We start from the raw sequence: 6,364 nt of genomic DNA, 5'->3' as shown, positions 1-6,364 counted from the left end.
GAAGCAATACTGTAACAAATTCGATAAAGACTTTACAAATGGTCCACATAAAAAAGAATCTTCCCGAAAAGGGGGGGGGAGGAAAATTGAGCTGTTTTTCTAACAATTCTTCTTCTAAACCTGGTTAACCTGGCACAGCTGCCTCCAGCTTTCCGACCTCATCGTCCCGGGCAGGGCTTCGTCCCATTGAAATTCTCCCTCCTCGCTGTCAGTCCGTTGAGGCTGTATTGGTTCTTCCATGCTGCACCCCGTGGTTTTGCCAGCTTCTTGCCTTTCTGATCAGTGAATGACAGTCCTTGGGGTCTTCCTTGGTGGGCCAGTGGTTAGGACTCAGCACTTCCACTGCAATGACCCAGGTTCAGTACCTGGTCAGAGAACTAAGAGCCCACAAAACTCAGGGTGTGGCCCAAACATACGACGACAGTCCCTCTGATTCCTACGCCCTCTCCTGGGCCTCCCCTCAAAGTCCTCTAAATAATCCCATCCATTCTTTGACTTCATGACTCACCACCCATGGCCAGCAACTCCTAGACTTACAAACCCAGTTCAGGCTTCCTTAAACAGCTGTTTGACAAAATCCATATGTGAGTCTCACGGTGACACCCAGCAACACACCTACACTCATCTGTCCCACCTGATGCATCTCCCCCACCTTCACCAGCTCCAAGAATCCTGCCACCATCTCCCCTCTTGATTGTTACAGACTTGCATGTCACTCTTGAAATTGAGGGTAGTCATCAGTTAGATCATTAAATTGTGCACGTGCGTGGGCGCTCAGTCGTGTCCAACTCTTTTTACCCCAAAGACTGTAGCCCTCCAGGCTCCTCTGTCCACGGGATTCTCCAGGCAAGAATACTGGAGTGCGTTGCCATTTCCTTCTCCAGGGGATCTTCCCAACCCAGAGATTAAACCCACATCTCTTGCATCTCCTGCACTGGCAGGCAGGTTCTTTACCACTGAGTCACCATTAAACTGCAGCTTGCTTAATAAAAAATGAACCGGAAACTGCCTTCACTGATGAGCTTCATTTAATTGTTGTTACAAAAACTTGCACGTCCTGCAAGTATTGCATGGCCTAAACAATAAAGTGTTTGCCTGAGTTATTTTTCTGGTGCTTGGAGTCTGCTGTGTCCAGTTCCAGCTCAAGCTGGTTAAGACTGGTTGGGAGCCCTGGCCCTCCAAATGGGCATGTGCAAGCATCATATAAGAGACCCTTTGAGGTCAGATAGCCAAGAGCTCCACCCTCTCAGCAGGCTCACCTGCCATTTCCTGAGCAGGCGTGCGGTGAAGAGGCCTGAGGCCCACTGACCTCTGTGCAGATCTCAGCTCCGCCTCCTGAGGGGAAAGGCTCAGGATATTTACGGGAAAAAGAAAATATCTGAGGTGTGCGGAGGTCTGAGGCGGTCTGAGGTGTGCGGAGCCTGGAGAAAGGTGATGTGAGATTTGTTCTCCGGTCTCCCGTGGGGCTGCCTCCAGTTTAAACTCTCTTTTCTGCAGCAGCCTCAGCATCTCAGCGTGCACTGAGCAAACGGACCTGGTTCCGGGACACTCAGCCCCGCCGCCGCGTCCCCGCCCCTCCGCTCCACCGAATCTCGTTCACCCTTCCCTGGATACCTCCCTCTCGGCTGGCCTGCAGGCGCCTTGGGGCACAGGAAGGCAGCCTTCCTCCTGACACGACACAGAATTCAGGGGTGGGCGGGTTCTGTTCCACCAGCATCATTTTCTGGAGGAGGGCGGGATGCCGTCACCATGGCGACAGCAACTCAGTCCAGGGGCCCGGGAGTGATGGGTGATGACCGCCTGGGGCTGGGGTGGGGGACGTGCTGGGGCTGAGGACTTGGCGGGGGTCCGGAGGACCTCAGATTTCTGCAGCAGGTGGGAGCTGTCCCTGAGCACACCTGGGTCCCTGCCACCTCCAGGCCGTGCCTGGGAAATACCGAGAAAGGGATGCCTCGATTTTCCAGTTGCTGAAGTAATGGCGGTGTGAAAACCAGCACCTTCCTGACACAGCTGACATCACCACCCACCACCGCGGGCCCAGCAGGCAGGGAGGAGGGCGGACACTTAGAAACAGCCCCCGGAGGTTTGTTTGTGTGCCGTCTCCAAGACTGCTCCGCAGACACACAGGCTCCTTGTCCATTTGAGCGGCAGCGCTGCAGTAAGAGCACGTGGAGTCAGCTGGCAAGGTTGTACTCCCCAAATTCCCAGAGCTGCTCTGGGGCACGTACAGAAGCTGAGTCAGAGCTCGGAGCAGGGCCTGGGTGACTGATGCGAAGTCTGCAGCGGGGCTCCAGGCTGACTGAGGTGCAGGCGTCAAGGGGTGCTGGGAGCAGGAGGGGGCTCGGCCCCTGAGGAAGGGTCCTCTGTGGGCTGGAGCCGCCTTAGCCTCCCAGGCCGAGCCAGGCCGGTGGGTTAGGATCAGAACCAAGTGCCTGCAGCCAGGCTTGCAGGACCACTGTGGCTAAAAGGCTTCCCAAGGAGAGCCCCGGACTTGGGGAAGGGGGAGGTCGGGACTGTGTGCATTAATTATTAACCAATTAATATTAATTATGGGCTTTATTTGGAGAAGGCAATGGCACCCCACTCCAGTACCCTTGCCTGGAAAATCTGATGGACGGACAAGCCTGGTAGGCTACAGTCCATGGGGTCGCAAAGAGTCGGACGCGACTGAGCGACTTCACTTTGACTTTCACTTATGGATTTTATTGCACAAATTCCCTGCTACCTGTGAAACGCGTTCTCTTCATTGGCAGAATGAGGTTAAGAACCACTTCATAAATTGTAGTAAAGACTAAAAATGCAATGGTTAAGCTTTTCCTAACTGGGTTTTCCTGATGGATGAACTAAATGACCGGACACATTGTATCCTTTCTGCACCTGTGTACCCTGCTCCTGGTTAAAAGACCCTGATCTTTATTTCCCTTTTAACTTCACTCTTGCCGAAATGACACTTTTGATTGGGAAACACATTCACACACACATATATATATTTCCCCAACCCAAAAGCTTTATTTTGGCATGGGTGAAGCTAAAAGGAAAATTCTACTTTTCTTGTCTTTTCTATTTTGTGGTGTTTGGGTCCTTTTAAAGAAATTTTTTGCCAAACTCAAGGTTACTAAGATTGTTTCCTCTGTTCTCTTCTAGAAGTTACATAGTTTTATCTGTTACCTTTGGGTCTAGGACTTGTCTAAAATTGATGCTTCAAATGGTGTGAAGGCGTTTATGCTTTTGCTTTTGTTTTTATGTGGCTACCAGTTGTCCCAGAACCATTCACTGAGGAGATTAGCTTTGAATTCCCATTGTACCTTTGTCAACTAACTAGCTTCATGGATCTTTTTTATAGTTTCTATTCAATTGAGCTGAATTGATAATATGTCTTGAAATTATTTAGGATTTTGTCCTTTTTCAATGTCACTTTGACCATATTAGGTCATTTCCATTTAAAATTTACAGTTAGCTTTTCAACATCTAACAAAAAGGCCTGCTGGGACTGAAACTGCCTTGAATCTATAGATCAGTATGATGAGAACCAGCATCTTAACGACACAGTCATCAGTCTGTGAACATAGTACGTCTCTCCATTTATCTAGGTCTTCGTATTCTCAGCAGTGCCTTGGAGCAAGATACTACAAATAAGATAAACATCCATAATTCGGTAATTTTGTGATGCATCCCTGTTATATCAGTAAGAGACAAGTATTACTAGACAAGATAGAAAGCTCAAATTACAGTAGATTATAAAGAATGGAGTTTTTTAATTAATTAAGTTTAATTGGAGACTAATTACTTGACAATATTGTGGTGGTTTTGCCATACATTAACATGAATCAGCCATGGGTGTACATGTGTCCCCCCATCCTGAACCCATCTCCCACCTCCTCCCCATCCCATCCCTTGGGGTCATCCCAGTGCACCAGCCCTGAGCGCCCTGTCTCATGCATCGAACCTGGACTGGCGATCTGTTTCACATAGGGTAATATTCATGTTTCAATGCTATTCTCTCAAATCAGCCCACCCTCGCCCTCTCCCACAGAGTCCAACAGTCTGTTCTTTACATCTGTGTCTCTTTTGCTGCCTTACATACAAGGTCAGTGTTACCATCTTTCTAAAGAATGGAGTTTAATTTTCTCTAATGTATAAATCCTGCACGAGTTATTGCAAGGTGTGTATGGAAGGCCCAGGATATCTTAACTGACCCAGGTCCTTCTGTATTTCTTCTCTATCTATCTTATCTCCAGGTCCTTCTATATGTCTTCCCTGTCAGTCTTATCACAAGGCCTCCATCTGGGGTCAAGGAGGCTGCTGGGACTACGGTCAGTTTGTCTGCACAGACAAACACAGACACTCAGATGAGGAGGATACTGGGAGCAAAACTGCTGAAGACGCAGTAGAGAAGTTTAGGACACAAGCAGAAGCAAGTAAGAGTGGACATGAACAATAATTCAAACGAAAGTAAAAGTGATGAATTCAACTGACAAGCACATAATGCATAATAAATGGATTATCCCCAGATGGGGAACAAAAGCAACAGAGTGAATGTCAAACTATAAATTACACAGAAGTATGCAAGAAGTTACAAGAAATTTTTGAAATATGCTCTGTAGATTGAAAAGCCCACAACACCCATTGAAAAGCAAGTCATAATTTACTAAAAAGACCAAGACACGAGTTACTGAAAAGCAAAGTAAAGATGAAACTTTTAAGCATCCAGACAAAAAAGACTAAGGCTGTGAAAGTGAAGTATCAGACTGATTCCAAAATAACTCCAAGAAACATTCCATCCATTCATGGAGAAATATCCACAGATTTTCAAAGAAAGAATGTACCTGATGAATTTTCTACCAAGCAGGTGTGTTAGTCACTCAGTCGTGTCTGACTCTTTGTGACCCTATGGGCTATAGCCCACCAGGTTCCTCTGCTCATGGCATTCTCCAGGCAAGAACACTGGAGTGGGTTGCCATTTCCTTCTCTACCTGCCAAAGTATCATTTAAATATAAAAAGATACAATTGGAAGTATAAAGTAACTGCTAGAACAAAATATTTACACAATTATCCAGCTTACTAGAAGTATACCCATAAGACAAACGAACCACAAAAACAAACACATATCAGTTTATTGGGAAATATGTTTTAAATAAGCAATAAAAAGGGTTATTTGTTGTTGTTCAGTCACTAAGTCCTGTCTGATCCTTTGTGCTCCCATGGACTGCAGCACACCAGGCTTCCTGTTCACTGTCTTTTAAGTTTGCTCAAACTCATGTCCACTAAGTCACTGATGCCATCCAATCATCTCATCCGCTGTCGCCCCCTTCTCCTCCTGTCCTTAATCTTTCCCAACATGAGGGTCTTTTCAGTGAGTTGACTCTTCTCATCAGGTGGCCAAAGTATTGGAGCTTCAGCATCAGTCCTTCCAATGAATACTCCGGGTTGATTTCCTTTAGGATTGAGTGGTTTGATCCCACAGTCCAGGGGACTCTCAGGAGTCTTCTCCAACACCCCAATGGGAAATCATCAATTTTTTGGCACTCAGCCTTCCTTATGGTCCAGCTCTCGCGTGTACTGACTACTAGAAAAACCATAGCTTTGACTCGATGGACTTTTGTTGGCAAAGTCATGTCTCTGCTTTTTAATATGCTGTCTAGGTTTGTCATAACTTTTCTTCCAAGGAGCAACTGTCTTTTAATTTCATCACCGCAGTCACTGTCCGCAGTGATTTTGGAGCCCTAGAAAATAAAATCTGCCATTGTTTCCATTCTTTCCCCATCTATTTTCATGGATGGATGCCATGATCTTAGTTTTATGAATGTTGAGTTTTAAGCCAGCTTTTTCACTCTCCTCTTTCACCTTCATCAAGAGGCTCTTTAGTTCCTGTTCAGTTTCTGCTGTAAGGGTAGTATTATCTGCATACCTGAAGTCGTTGATATTTTTCCAGACAACCTTGATTCCAGCTTGTGCTTCATCCAGCCTGGAACATTAAAAATCATGACAAAATACTTTTATCCTCCATAGCAATCAATGCAATTAAAACTAATCTCATTTTAAAAATGTGTGTGTGTGTGTGTGAGTCGCTCAGTTGTGTCCGATTCTGCGATCCCATGAACTGTAGCCTGCCAGGCTCCGCCTCCCATGGGATTTTCCAGGCAAGAATACTGGAGTGGATTGCCATTCCCTTCTCAGACTCTCAAATTAGATCAAAAGAGAAACCTAGCATAAAATATAGAAAAAACTAAAAAATAAAACCACCTAAAACAAAGCTCACCTGAGTGAGAAGCTGGTAATGACTTTGCCTGAGAAATGGGACCACTGTCTGCAGTGAGACAATGACCTTCTTCTCCACGGATGACACTCTATATAAAAGGTCTT

This window comes from Bubalus bubalis, chromosome 10, assembly GCF_019923935.1.
Source record: "Bubalus bubalis isolate 160015118507 breed Murrah chromosome 10, NDDB_SH_1, whole genome shotgun sequence".
NCBI lineage: Eukaryota > Metazoa > Chordata > Mammalia > Artiodactyla > Bovidae > Bubalus > Bubalus bubalis.
Note: the sequence above shows the minus strand (reverse complement) of the source record.